This window comes from Schistocerca nitens, chromosome 3, assembly GCF_023898315.1.
Source record: "Schistocerca nitens isolate TAMUIC-IGC-003100 chromosome 3, iqSchNite1.1, whole genome shotgun sequence".
Taxonomy (NCBI): Eukaryota; Metazoa; Arthropoda; class Insecta; order Orthoptera; family Acrididae; genus Schistocerca; species Schistocerca nitens.
Genome location: NC_064616.1, coordinates 601,486,329 through 601,502,299, shown reverse-complemented (window position 1 = coordinate 601,502,299; position 15,971 = coordinate 601,486,329). Strand labels below are relative to the sequence as shown.

Genomic DNA, 15,971 nt, shown 5'->3' with positions numbered 1-15,971 from the left:
CGTACAACCCGACTGAGGCCGGCATTCTGGGAGATGGACGACAGACTGAGGGAACAGGAGATGATAATTTGGATGCCCAGGCAAGCTACAAATGTGTGAAGCATAAGCGACCAGTAAATGTTGGCACCGGAACTGCACTGGAGGGACACCTGCCTCCACAAGTATGCTGTTCACAGGGCTCGCCCGGAAAGCTCCAGTGTCAAGTCGGATCCCGCTGTGAACGACAGGGTCCAGCACTCGCAATGCGGAAGGGGATGCTGAACCATAAGCCAGGCTCCCATAATCCAGACGGGATTGAATTAACGCCTGGTAGAGCCTTAAGAGGGTAGACCGATCGGCTCCCCAACTGGTGTGGCTCAAGCAACGCAGAGCATTAAGATACCGCCAACACATTTGTTTAAGCTGCCGAATATGAGGGAGCCAAGTCAATCAGGCATCAAAAACCACACCCAAAAACCGATGTGTCTCCACCACAGCAAGAGGTTCACCGTCAAGATAAAGCCGTGGCTCAGGATGAACAGTGCGTCATCGGCAGAAATGCATAATGCAGGTCTTGGCAGCCGAAAACTGGAAGTCATGCGCTACAGCCCAAGACTGTGCCTTGCAGCTGCCATTCAGCAGCCGCAATGCCAGTGGAGCTACAGTATAGGCAAAAGTTGTCAGCACACAAGGAAGCTGAGACAGACGTTCACACCGCCGCAGCGAGCCCGTTGATTGCAATTAAAAAGAGGCAGACACTTAAGACAGAGCCTTGTGGGACCCCATTCTCCTGAACTCGGGACGAACTATGGGAGGCCACAAATTGCACGTGGAAGGAATGAAGCTACAAAAAATTGTGAATGAAAATTGGGGGTGGACCCCGAAGACCCCAACCATGAAACGTAGAGAGGATGTGATGTCGCAGTGTCTTATCGTATGCCTTCCTCATGTCAAAGAAGATTGTGACCAGGTGCTGACAGTGGGCAAAGGCCGTACGTATGGCAGACTCCAGGCACACAAGATTATCGGCGGCAGAGCAGCCCTTACGGAACCCACCCTGAGAGGGGGCCAGATGGCCCCGAGACTCAAGTAGCCAACTCAACCGCCAGCTCACCGTGCGTTTGAGCAACTTGCAATGAACGTTGGTGAGGCTAATGGGGCGGTAGCTGTCCACCTCCAGGGGGTTCTTACCAGGTTTCAAAAAGGGGAGTACGGTGCTTTCCCACCATTGCGACGGGTACTCACCCCCAATCGAGATACAGTTGTAAAGGTCTAGGAGGCATCGCTGGTAGTCCACCAAGAGGTGTTTGAGCATCTGACAGTGGATGCGATCTGGTCCGGGAGCCGTATCAGGGCAAGCAGCTAGGGCACTTTGGAATTCCCACTCACTGAACAGAACAGTGTAGGATTCAGGTTGGCGCATGTGAAACGAAAGGCTCTGACGTTCCAACCGCTCTTTCATGGAGCAGAAGGCCAGTGGGTAATTCGCAGAAGCGCAACTCTTGATCAAAATGCTCTGCTAAGCTGTTTGCAATTGTGTTAGAGTCAGTAAAAACTGCTCCATTCAGTGAAAGTGCAGGGACGCTACAGGGGTCCGATAGCCAAAGAGTCGCCTAATCTTGATCCAAACCTACAATGGAGAGATATAGAGGCCAATGGTGGAGACATACCATTCCCAGCACTCCTGCTTGTGTTGGCGAATGATGTGGCGGGCCCGTGGACAGAGCCGTTTAAAGGCGACGAGGTGTTCCTATGAGGGATGCCGCTTGTGACACTGGAGCACCCACCTGCGATCTTTAATCTCCTCAGCAATCTCAGGCGACCACCCAGGCACAGTCCTCCGCCAAGTGGACCCAGAAGAACAAGGAATGGCAGATTCTGTGGCAGTAACAATGCCGGTGGTGACCGAGTGAACCACCGTATCAATGGTGTCATTGGAAATAGGCTCAATAGTGACAATGGAGGAGAACAAGACCCAGTCTGCCTTATTCATAGTCCATCTGCAGGTGCGCCCAGAAGAGTGACAAGTGGCAGCGACAGAAAGATCGGAAAGTGGCCACTACCACACAAGTCGTCATGCACACTCCACTGGACAGACGCGAAGAGGCTTGGGCTGCAGATCGAAAGGTCGATGGCTAAGTATGTGCCATGTGCCACACTGAAATGTGTGAAGGCACCATCATTTAAAAGGGAAAGGTCGAGCTGTGCCAATACATGCTCAACGGTGGCACCTTGGCCTGTTGCCACTGATCCACCCCACAGAGGGATATGGACATTGAAGTCTCCCAGTAACAGAAAAGGGGGGGGGGGGGGTGCACAATTGGGCTATCAGCGCAGCCAGGACATGCTGTGGGACATCACCATCCAGGGGAAGATACAGACTGCAGACAGTAACAGCCTGAGGCATCCACACCCGAACAGCGACAGCCTCTAAAGGTGTTTGTAGAGGGACAAACTTGCTGTCAAGGGAGTGAAGGACGTAGATGCAGACGTCACCAGATACCCTTTCATAAGCTGCCCGGTTCCTATAATAACCCCGATAGCCACATAGTGCGGGGGTTCGAATTGCCAGAAACCAAGTTTTTGAAGAGCAATGCATAGGAAAGAGTGAAGGCTGAGAAGTTGTCGGAGCTCAGCAAGATGGTGGAAGAAACCACTGCAGTTCCACTGGAGGATGACATTGTCCATGGCTGAGAAAGGCGTGAAGGGACTGGGGAGGCAGTATACGCCGCAGGGTCACCTGCTGCCACCGATTGAGTACGCGTGCGAGTGACATCCATTACGTCCGAGGGTCGAGCGAGATCTAGGTCCTCAGTGGACGCCAGAATCTCTACCTCATCCTCAGATGCTGAGCTTGTAGGAAGCGGTGGGATAAGTGCCACCGAAATGTCTGGATTCTTGGGAGCCTTCTTTTTTTTCTGCTTTTCGCACTGTGCCTTCGGTGGTTCTGGCTGGGAGGGCTTCACTGGGTCAGTCTCAGTGACGGACGAAGACCGTGAAGCTCTACGACCAGCGACCTGTGGTTGGTTCAGCCACTGGCGGGTGTCCGCTTTTCCACTGGTCAGAACCTGGGAAGGGAGGGCCCCAAGGGACCCCTTCCTGGCGAGAGGTGCCAAAGAAGACTTACACTTCTCTGGCTGGGAAGTGGGAACTGATGTCCCCGATTGTTGTGGGCGTGTTGCTCCTGAAGTAGATGGAGCAGGAGTGACAGGGAGTGAAGTGCCCCTCACCATCAAGAGGGCAGGTGGATTCTGACAGATCAGAGAGCCAACTGTACGCAACAAAGCAGGAGACGGTAGAACTGTTGTCACAGCGGCGGCGTAGGTGGATGTCATTGGCACAGGATGGAGTGTGTCATATTTCTGCTTAGCCTCAGTGTAGGTCAGGTGGTCCAGGGTCTTATATTCCATTATCTTCCATTCTGTCTGGAAAATCCTACAGTACGGAGAGCAAGGGGAATGGTGTTCTCCACAGTAAACACAGATGGGAGGCGGGGCACATGGAGTATTGGGATGCGAAGGACATCCATAATCTCGACACGTGACACAGGAAGTACAGCGGGATGACATATGCCCAAACTTTCAGCATTTAAAACACCGCATCGGAAGAGGGATATATGGCTTCACATCACAGTGGTAAACAATCACCTTGACCTTTTCGGGTAAGGTGTCACCCTCAAAGGCCAAGATGAAGGCACCGGTGGCTACCTGATTATCCCTCGGACCCCAATGGACGCGCCGGACGAAGTAAACACCTTGGCCTGGACCATGTTTAAACTCTTATGGGGCGTGACGGTAACTGAAACATCCCCCAACTTGTCACAAGCGAGCAACCTCCGTGACTGGGCACAGGATGATGTTTTGATTAGAACTGACCCAGAGCGCATTTTGGACAAGCCTTCCACCTCCCCGAACTTGTCCTCTAAATGCTACACAAAAAACTGAGGCTTCGTCGACATAAATGATTCACCATCAACTCGCGTACAGACGAGGTACTGGGGTGAATAAACTTCACTGCCTTCTTTAGCCATACGTTCCTCCCTTGGAGTGGCCAGGGAGGGAAATGATCTCTGATAGTATTTCTTGCCGTTGAGGTTAGACCTCGATCACTTAGAGACTGCTGGTGGAGGAGGCCCACCAGCGAGAGATGATGTACCATGCTTCATCGCAGATCATCCACCCTGATGCCATCCACTCCGACCAGGGGCTCTCCCCATGGGCGCCACCCAGCGGGCATCTACTCCTCGGCATACGTGGGGAGGTAGCAGCTTGGGCATCAGCAGTGCGATCCCTGTGTAGTCAGGGGGCTACCACCAAGAGGGTACATGACGACTCCACCAGAATGGACTGGCTACCGTGCTGGATTTCGGGTGTCGAATATCCATTTGTATCGTGAGCGCGAAGATGGAAACGCACAGTGGAGGGAATGTATGCTATCCGGAGCACACCGCAGCCGAAGTGGACGGAAGCTCAGTGCAAGTCCAAGTCCATGATGATATCGAGTGTGCCAGATCTGAGGGCAAGATGGATTTATGATACGCCATGTAAGGCGTCCTTCCCCAAATGGCACGCACTAACAGAGAATTTTGAAAAGTATAGGTCAAACCCCTTAGGGGACCATCATATTAAGGCTGAAATATTGGAGACTCCTTTTAGTCGCCGCTTACGACAGTCAGGAATACTGCGGGCCTATTCTTACCCTCCCACCCGCAGGGGGCAGTAGGTGGAAGACAGTATTCTATTTTAACAGATTAAGAGAAACTGAGACTTTTAATTATATACGCCAAAAACACTGGAAGTCGATTACGTGGTGACTTTGTAAGATCATTGTCATTTGGTTTGCCTCTTCTGGTTGACTTCCAGAGCCTCCATACGTACAGACCAGCAGAAATCAAGTAACACACTGTTCCAACAGCCCTGGTATCTCTGTTCCGTTACCACCTTTTCTGTCAAAATCAGACTCATGGGATGCGGAAGGCTTGTTGAGTAGTTGTTCTTCCACATTGACTTCTTCTTCTTCTTCTTCTTCTTCTTCTTCTTCTTCTCCTCCTCCTTCAAGATCACAATTTTAGGGGTGGAATAGGAACTCGTAAACTACCTGAATGTGGAATATGCTGAATAGCTGATCGAAGATTAGGTAATTTAACTATTCTTCTTTTTTCCCCACTGACAATCCTGCCTTTATACATGGAGTCAAGCAGAAATAGCAGTTATCTGTACAGTTTGTAGGCTCCCGAAAACCACCGGCACAGCAGAAGCCACAGATCTTTTCGTCAGTCATTCTCTTGGTATAACTGAACAAGAACTGTAACATATATGCGGCACACTTGTTTTATCCTTGTCCTCTATCTTCATACCACCATAATGTTGAGATGCAGTCTTCACAAGAGGTGACAGATTGCATTTATGTGATGGAAATGTTATTTCACCAAATATGTAACAAAAATTATTCACTGAAGTAACACATTTTCATAGCATTTTGATTCAGAAAATTTTACACTTCAAAACTACTAAAAGGTGAGAAATTCTGCACAAACTACAACACAAACAATATGAAACTCAGTCACAGCAACAATAATAGTGAGTATAATCTATAAACAGCTGAATAATGTTCTTTTTTGTAACAGGAATGACAACGCCAAAGACAAAACTACCTCAAACTAACAATGTAGACTGAGAAAAAATGGCATGTCATTGTATCTCCTAAGCCAGAGCTAATCAGTAATTTGTATGATGATATTTGAATTCAGCAAGTGGAAATACATGAGGATAAGCTATTTTTGGGCCCAAAAATGGTTCAAATGGCTCTGAGCACTATGGGACTTAACTTCTGAGGTGATCAGTCCCCTGGAAATTAGAACTACTTAAACCTAACTAACCTAAGGACATCACACACATCCATGCCTGAGGCAGGATTCGAACCTGCGACCGTAGCGGTCACGCGGTTCCAGACTGTAGCACCTAGAACCGCAGTGGCCGGCTTTTGGGCCCAAAACATTTTCAACTGTAGACAGTGCAACTGTCTCCAAACTGTTCCTCAAATGTACACAGTATAAAATGCTGTGCAACATGCTCATATTCTTCTGCATTTAGCACTTTCTCTACTTCAATAAGGGGAACACATCCTACTCATAAAAAAACACCTTCATAACATACCACCACCACCACCTCCTTTCATCAACTGTTGGCACTACACGTGATAACAGGTCATTCCGTATCACTTGTTTCCAGTCATCCAGTGTCCAGTGACTCCACTCTTCACACCACATAAGGTGTAACTTAGCACTGACCACAGAAATTTGTGGCTTATAAGGAGCTGCTCCACCACTGTACCCCCCCCCCCCTGCCCCCCCTTTTAACTCCATGTGCACAGTTATTGTACTAACTGAATTGTTCGTAGCACTTTGGAACTCAAGTGAGTTCTCCTCCTGATATCACAAGATTTCATTGATAACCACCTTCTGCAATGCTCTATGGTCACTGTCCATCAGTACATGAGATCTACCTGATCTTGGTAAGCTGTGGTTGTTTCTTCGCACTGCCACTTCACAATCACATCACATCACCAACAGTGGACTTGGGCAGCTTCAGAAACACTGAAATGTACATGATGAATTTCTTACTCACGTGACATCCCATGACTTTACCTGGATCAGAATTGCATAGTAATAGATGTTTCACTGTTTACAAGGCTGCTAAGATAGCAGCAACCAATCAGAGAATGTACTTTCTCATGCCTTCTGTTCCGTTCACTGCTGTCAAATTGCTGTGCTACCACAGGTAGTGATTACTAGCTGCTTGCATACAACACTTACTGATGGTAACATAACAGTTGTGATCTGTTTTCATTGTATTTCTTTCTCCATGCAGCAAGTTTCTTTTGTGCTACAGAATGTATGAAGCATGTAGCAGAAGTGTTATTGATGACTGGAAAGTTCAGCAATCTACTCACGTCTTGCATGGTCAGACACATGACTGTGTGTGACCAATGTGGGAATATTTCTAGAAGAGAGAATAGTATGACTCTACTGTCATCGAAAGAACTGTGGACAATTTGAAGATTCATAAGAACTATGTCACAGAAGTTAATGAGGAAAACCACTATGCAGAACAGGAAGGGGCTGCTTCATCTAAGCTACAGACACCTGGTAAAAACAGAGAGACAGAACAATGAGTAACGAAGTTGGCCCTTTTCTTTACCAAATAATAATAATAATAATAGTAACATATACCGTACAGTTAAAAGGAAGTCACGCTTGATCAAGGTCCGCGTCACCTTCCATTTTTAACCAGACATAACGTCTGAGACAAGAAAGAAATAACAATAATAATAACAACAATAATACTGTGTGTTACTCTTTGAGAGGCAGAATTACATAGTATTCAGTGACGGCACACTCTTTCTTAATAGTTGTTAGAGCCCTTGATTTCAGATAAAATAATAATAATAATAATAATAATAATAATAATAATAATAATAAACGGATGAAAAATTATAGGCTAATCAAGAGAAGTGCTACCATTGTGTCGTATTGTTAATTTTTAGGAGAGAGAGTTAAGGTATTGTTTGAAGACACTGTGTGGCACAACAAAGCATGGATGAATGCCAGTCATTCCATCAGAAGAGACTGAGCAAATGCCATATTTTGTCTTTCTTCTGTGTTTGGAGAAATGGTTTGTGTTAGATAATTTCAGTGAGTGGCGCCTACCGCACTTTCACAATAAATCTCATGTTGTTATTATGCACAAGTATGACATACTACATAGAATTAGGGCGATTTTTAAGTACTTAAGCAGTTTATATTACTTTAATGTTGTTGGTTATTGTATCACATGAAAGATCAGACCAACTTAAGCACCCCTTTCATATTGTATATGTGAATTATATGTGAATCATAGTGGTTATTGTAAAAGACAGTTCACATCCTATTACTTTTGTTGAGGTATAATAGGAAAAAGATATAATTTTATGCCCAGAAGTGTTTATGTTATGTGACAAAAATGTTACGAAGCTGTAAAGCAAACTCAGTACTGGACGTTAACATGAAGTGTGAGAAGATACTACGGTACTGCACAGTTGCTGCTGCTGTACATGCATGCACACATTGGTGAACTGGTATTACCCCCTTCCAGACTCTACTGTGCTTCGCTGTCAATCACTGTTAGTCTGAGTTAGGTGTAGTCCATGTTTGAAGTCACAGTGCTCTCAGACTCGACCCATTCTTCTGTTGCCGCTTCTCTATTAACAGCACAATACTCTCCGCCTCCTTTTTACTGGCAGGTCCACCTTTTGTGACATCTAGTGGCCAATTCTGCATTACACAGGGGTGTCGGGATACTTTTGATCAGATAGTGTATGTCTACCTTCATCTAAGTTCTCTGTGATCCTTGGGCTTCTCTCACGCACTGGCAATCACAAGTTATTCTCAGCATCAGTTTCTTCTCAATTGTAACCAATTTGCTTTCATGTAGAAAATCTATTCACATCTTTAATCGTAAATTGTTTACCCAATGTAATAATTTGCTTATCCCTACATAACCAGACATTACTGTTTTATTCAGTAATGTTCTTTTCATCCATTGTTTCCTATCTCCCATCCCAATATTGTGTGAAATACATGTTCATTATGAAGAGCTCAAAATACTAGAGTTTTACCCAAATTTTCCACTTACGGTTCTCAGGTATAGTAGAATCTGTCCTTTTTATCTGCAGCTATGGTACATGCCCATTAAGTGATATTTCTATTCTTGCATCTGCATGTACTCTTAATATCAGCCACTGCATTGAAGATTCTGGAAGAAAGTACAGTGAATGAGGGTACCAAAAATTTAGCTGTCACTTTCTGTCGTGCAAGATAACAAGAAACAGAGTTTGAAGTTATATTTCCAATTTCTACTTTTAACATTAGTTTGATATTTTGCTACATGTTGTTTTGCAGTAATACTGCCATAAGCAAATGTTCTGTAAAAGCAACTGCACATAAAAGTCCATGTCAACATAACTACTGCCATCAAGTGAAGTGAATAAATGCAAATTGTAAATGTTTCAGTACCAGTTGCAATGATTTGGCTGAAATGCTAGCACCTAGATTTTCTCAAGTAAACGGTTTTTGTCTAATGATGCGTATAGATTTGTGTACAGCCAACTAAAAAGAGTCATCAATTTCAGTAATTCATGTAACTGAGAAAACCACAAGCTGTGTTCTATCATTTCAGTTTTGGAAACATTAACTGCTGGGAACAACAAGATTTTGTGGTACAATTCACTTGGTGTAGTACAATATAAAGCTTTAAGAAGGAATGCATCTGTTGTGTACGAGATTAAACAGGATGATCTTGGAACGAGGAAACAGAAATACTAACATAAAAGAGCCTAAGGAGCAGATATAAATGTGTGTTCTGATTCCACAGACATGCTTTCACCATTAAAGATTGCAAACAATATTATAAGAAAATACATTCAATGAAGATATATTGGAGAGTCAAACTGTCAACAAATCAAAAATGAAGGGACAGCCAACATTAATCTTAGTTGTGGTAGACTCAGTTGCACCGTAAAAAGAGGCAGCCTCTAATTATTCTAAAGGCTGATGATACACTGAATTTTATGACATTTAAATGTCCTATTCACCATTAATATTTAATTTCTTTAGCAACAAGCATTAAGGAAGATGCCCGCCTCTTTAGCTGAGGTCACTAACACATGCCTGTGCTGTGGCGCTTGGCTCAGGAGGTAAGCCAATCCAAATCCTGATGGTGGATGAAATTTTCACTGCCAGTATTTGGACAGCAGGAGGAAGAGAGGGGTTGGTGTAAAGTCTCTGATCATCAGTCTTTGCGCCACTGTTAAATTCCAAATCTCTCCACAGGGTCTTGTGAAGTGAGGGCACTCTTGATAGTGATCCATCTGTCACATGGGGATGTTAAGCTTAGTGGCCTCCTTGGTGCTTTTCGAGAGGAGCAGGCTATGTGCCAACACCAGGTTTCATCCTCTCCCTTCTTTCATCATCTCCAACATGAACATGATGCTACACTCCACACACATCCAATACAGTCACCGTGACCTAACTTGAAAAAAGTTACAGTTACATGGTTAAAAAGAGTGTTTTTAAGAATTGTAACACTGAAATAACAATGCTAAATGAACAAGTTTACAATTCATAGTCAATGCTTGAAGAAGAGATGGTTGGTTGGTTTGGGGAAGACCAGACAGCTTGGTCATCGGTCTCATCGGATTAGGGAAGGATGGGGAAGGAAGTCGGCCGTGCCCTTTGAGAGGAACCATCCCGGCATTTGCCTGGAGTGATTTAGGGAAATCACGGAAAACCTAAATCAGGATGGCCGGACGCGGGATTGAACCGTCGTCCTTCCGAATGCGAGTCCAGTGTCTAACCACTGCGCCACCTCGCTCGGTTAAGAAGAGAGATTGACTCACTCAAGAAAGAAAATCAGGATCTGTGATCGAAGCCAACACTAAGTGAAGTCACACAAGTCAAAAGTAGGCCTAATAAATCGTCAGAGTGGATAAAGGTATCACGTAAAGATAATTCTTCAATTGCAAAAAGGACAACAAACTCTGCCAAAACTGTTACATTTTTCGATAAAAACAAATACGATGTGTTGCAATCAAGTGACTGTGATAATGACTCCAAATAATTGTGAGCTTATAAAAATCAGTGTTTCTGCAACTAATGTCAATAACAAACACGGATCATCTAGGAATAAGAATAGTGCACTTTTACTAACAGACCGTTAAGGCAGAAATCCAGCACTTTACAAGAGAAAAATCCTTACACAGCAGTGATCAGTGCAGTGAAACCTGGAGCGGGATGTAAAAATGTTGTTGACACTAACTCTCAGACGAAACTAATGCATGAAAATGACTATTGTCTGTATAAAGGGATTGAATGATGTCGCAAAAAATGATGCAGGGGTCTGTGTGAAAACTCTGCAGTATTTTCTAGAAGCTAACAAATGCAGAAAAACAGTTGTTGCCATACTGCCTCATACGCGCAATCTAATTTATAGTCTGCGTTGTAAACAAAGAAATTTGAAAAATAAACTTTATAATAAAGAAACTGTGTTCACAATATGCCAAGTGTGATATACTGGATATATGCAAGCATGCATCGGAATCTGCACATAAAGCAAGGAATGGAGGAGGAGCAGGAGAGTAGTGTTTAACAGCCCATCAACAGCGAAGTCATTAGAGACGGATCACAGGCTTGGATTAGGGAAGGATGGCAAACGAAATCTGTTGTGCCCTTTAACAGGAACCATCCCGCCTAAAGTGATTTAGGGAAATCAGGGAAAACCTAAGTCAGGAGGGCTGGACGCGGGATTGAACCATCGTCCTCCCGAATGAGAGTCCAGTGTGCTAACCACTGTGCCATCTCATTCGGTAAAAGCATGGAACGCATTTAACAGGGAAAAGGTTTGTTTGTGATCGTGTCAGTGAAGTAATTAATGAAAGACTTTTAAGGACTAGAACAATCTATCAGTTTCCTGCACGTTCTACTGACAATAATGATGAAAGTCAAATGGACAAGAAAGAAGAACAAAAAGACAACAACTGGTGATCCTAAATTAAAGTAAAGATGTGTGATACTGTCAATATGACTCCCAACTATGAAGTGTGAATACACCCAAACTAAAAATTTATCACCATAATGTGCAATCCCTGCATGCTTTTTACGCACCATCTTGGACCGAAAGGCCTCATTGTACCAACGGACCACGCGCCCCGCCCAGCCATTGTAATGTAGGTGGCACTCGGACAATGATCTCACTGTAAGCTTCTTAGCCTGAAACGATTCAAAATACTTTTCTATAAAACGAATACGTGACCAGTTATTGACTAAGAAAGGATCGGTGTAATCTATGAAATTTGTACGTTCTGCCCACCTACGTACACGAACGTTGAAAGAAAGAGCTGAATCATTACAATTTGAAATTGGCTCTGAATCATACTTGGTTATATATATTAAGGCGGTTTTCCTACTCCTACATTTTTGAACATCGAATACACCAGTTATACTACCGAACATAAACTCCAATCCACTTCTAACCTCGGTTAAAAGCTTTGCTTCACTCAATTTTAAATATGCATGAATGTGTGTTAAATTACCTTGTGCAAAAGGCTCTTCAGATATACAATACTCAATAACGTTCCAAATAGCCAAAACAGTGTTAACAAAGTGCAGTTTCCCGCCAACTGTTAACTGATGAACTAAAAGATATCTCCATGTTTTGCATTTCGGAACACTGGCTTAATTTAGAATTAATTCCAAATACAAAAATTCATTTTGTCTTCCTACTATTGCAGGGAAAACAGCAAGTAGGGTGGCAATTTACACAATGGAAAATATAGATTTTACTACCCTACCTGACTGAGCTAGAACAAATGCAGAAAGGAATTACAAAATTTCACCTATAAATATTATTCAGTTCAATCTGGTTATTGTTACAGTTTACCAATCACCATCTGGACATTTTGAACTTTTCTTAAAATAAAATGGAGTCATTGCTAAATAAAGTAAATAAAATGGATTGAAAGTTGATAATCTGTGGCAACTTCAATATTGATTTCCTCGCAAACAGTAGAAACAGAGAGGCCATTTTGAACCTTCCAACATCCTGTAATTTAATGGGTGACGTAAAAACTGCTACCTGAGTAACAGAAACTTGTGAAACAGCTTTAGATCAATTTCTAGTCAAGATAAGTTTAAATAGCAATTCACTAAAAATTTTCAATGCAGGTTTTAGTCTCAATCTTGCTCAAATACTAAGCTTAAAAACGAAAGGCTGTAGTATTAACAATATGTCTTTAAGAACCACATGTAGAAGGTATAATCAGGATAATGTAAATTTCTTCAACAGCTTATTACAGAAAGAAAAATTGTCACAGGTTTACAAAATTAATGATATAAATGAAAAATTAGACACCTTCAGATACATTAATGCATTTCTCTTTCAAATTGCATTCCCAATGAAAACTGTAACCATGATGGGATCACAAGGGGAGTAACAGTTTCCTGCCAGAAGACACGACTACTTCATGAAATATGTAAATCAAGAAGTCCTCACTTGAAATACACATATTCTATATAAAAAAAAAATACTCCAAAATACTAAGGAAAATAATAAGAGCAGCAAAAAATAATGCACGATGATGAATACATTTATAATTCAGCTAATAAAGCTAAAGCAATGTGGAGTGTTACATAAAATAGAATCTGGTTAACACAGACAATCCAGCAGAAATATAACACTATCACAAAAAAAATAAAGTAACAAACCCCTTAAAAGTGAACAACAAATTTAACAATTTTTTTTTTACAGGTGTGGCTGATAATATGACACATCAGACTTACTTAAGAGCACCCAAACCAGTGAATATAACATAAGTGCTTGTAGTGGGTCAATATACATCATTTCTGTCTCACAAGAGGAAGTAGCTAACACAATAAAATAACTAAAAAATTCCAACTCTGCAGCCACTGATGCCGCCGCTGCAGGAATCTTAAATAAGAAGGCATCAAATCTAATTGAAATACTTACATACTTATGTGACTGCTCACTTTAGGCAGACACTTTCGTTGATGTATTGAAAACATCTAAAGTCACTTCAGTACATCAAAAATGGGTAATTTCATGTGAAATCACCCTGTGGCTGTTGCCCTTATGTCACAGATTTTTCTGAAAATTTTGTGTAATAATGTACATAATGAGTTAGGGTTAAAATATTTTTTCTGGAATTTTTTTACCAAAATTGTAATTAGGAGAACATTTTGAAATGTGGGGCCCCTTCTACCAAATGGTGCTAAGAAACGAAGTGCCTTGTAAGTTTGTAACCACTGTAACTTTTTTACTTATGAATCAATTTTATTCAATTTGGTGTCATCGGAAATTAAAAGAATAGAGCTATAATATAAAAATTATTAAAGTGCTGTGTCTAAGCAACAAACATTTGAAAATTTGAAATTAATGTAATTTCTCTCTCTCTCTCTCTCTCTCTCTCTCTCTCTCTCTCTCTCCTCTAGGCCAAAAGAATGTGTTACTGTAAACAGACATGGAATGCATAATGTATGTGTGTGTGCACATATCACCAAAACATACAACTGTTAATGCATGCAGCACATGTGAAAGAACCTACACTGAACTTCTACAGAAACTTGTGTGCAATCTGGAAAACGAGGAGTGCATGCTGCATCGCTGTTCTTGGTGTACTGACGAATATGAACTGTGCAATTTTTTAATGGAGTTGGAGTCCTTACAAGATTGTGAAAATGTTGCATTAAAACAATGGATGCAAATTGATCGACCTACACTGGAGACATTAATGAAGACAACCGATTAATTTCTTGAGTATCTCATGTAAAAACTTCAAAACTTAACACAACATCATTATGTATCAAAATCTCATAGTCACTACTTCAAATCAAGCAAAGAAACCCTCCCTGATACTACATGCATCATAATGGATTCTGCAGAAAACTATACCTGTTTGCAAGGATTTCACTGGCAGAACATTCAAGTCATCCTTAATCTTTTGTGGTGTACTTTAAAACAAGTGGGTGAATTAAGTCAATGACATTGTGTTATATAAGTGACTGTTTGCAGCAGGATACAAACACGTTCTATTTCTTCCAGAAAACTGCTCTCACTTATGTATTGGAACAATTACCATACATCCAGCATGTTATGCACTTCAGTGATGGCAGTTCTGCACAATATAAAAACTTTAAGAACTTTTTAAATTTGTCCCATCACAAGCAAGATCATGCAGTAACTGCAGAATGGAATTTTTTTGCCACTAGTCATGGCAAAAATGCATGTGATGGAGTTGGTGGTACTATTAAACGTTTAGCAACAAGAGCAAGTATACAACGTCCATATGACAGTCACATTTTAAGTCCAAAAGATTTGTTTACATTTGACAAAAGTCATGTTCCAGGAATAGAAACCTTTTATGTTACAATAGAGGAGATAAAGTTCACAAAAATGTTACAAAAACGATATGAGACTGGTTCTACCACTCCTGGGACGGGAGTGAACATTTTTTCAATCCACTGAATGAAAACAAGTTGCTGATAAAGTGTGTTTCATCATCTACTAAATTCATTCAAGTTCCTCTTGGAATTCAAAACACTGCCTCTAACACAATTAAAGAAGAAACATTTGTTGCAGCTATCTACGATAACCAGTGGTGGCTTGGAAAACTTTTAGAGATAAGTGAAGAACACAGAGACGCAAAAGTAAAGTTCACGAGTCCAAATGGCCCTTCCTCAAGTTATTCATGGCCACTTCACACTGATATTTGCTGGATACCTTATGGAAACATTTTAATGACTTTGCCTGCTGCTAGTGCAAGAACAAGTACTGGTCGCTTAAATACTTTTCAATCAGACACAATATTGTCCATTGAAAACTTGTTTGAAAGAATGAACGCTTTTTAGAATTTTATGAATGTGTTTTATGAGAACTAATCATTATTTGTGACCAAAAGGTAAGAGTCACAAAATGAAACGTGCATATTATTATTTATGTTCTTTCTGTTTTAAATGATTAAACAGAACAAACATACTTCTCATTTTTTATGTTGAAATGTATGACAATAGGAATTCTTTGAGACTTAGTTTAAAATGGTGAAACCCTTGACGATTTTGATGGAAAAAAAATAAAAATGAAAAAGACTTTAATTACTGATTTGCACATATTTCTATGCACAGTTGCAGCATTTTTATAGTTTAGTGATATAGTTGGTCCTTTTATCTTTCTAGTGACACCAAATTGAACAAAATTGACTTATAAATAAGGGAGTTATAGTAGTTAAAAACTTTCAACCTACCTTTCGTACTGACGCCAGATGGAGAAAATGCTAGATATTTCAAAATGACCCCCTGACTACAGTTTTGATCTAAAAAATCTGAAAAAATTATTTTATCACTTTCCATTTATGTACTTTCTTACACCAAATTTTCACAAATATCT

The 15,971-nt window shown here is 41.6% G+C and overlaps 1 protein-coding gene across 1 annotated transcript in view; it reads right to left on the bottom strand.

Annotated features, from left to right (window-relative positions):
• LOC126248527 (nonsense-mediated mRNA decay factor SMG7-like) overlaps positions 1–15,971 on the bottom strand; it is a 194,137-nt gene that overhangs the window by 152,247 nt on the left and 25,919 nt on the right. The window contains exon 3 of the mRNA XM_049949581.1: positions 8,652–8,771. The gene's annotated coding sequence lies outside the window, so the exon portion shown is untranslated. The remainder of the gene's footprint in view (positions 1–8,651; positions 8,772–15,971) is intronic.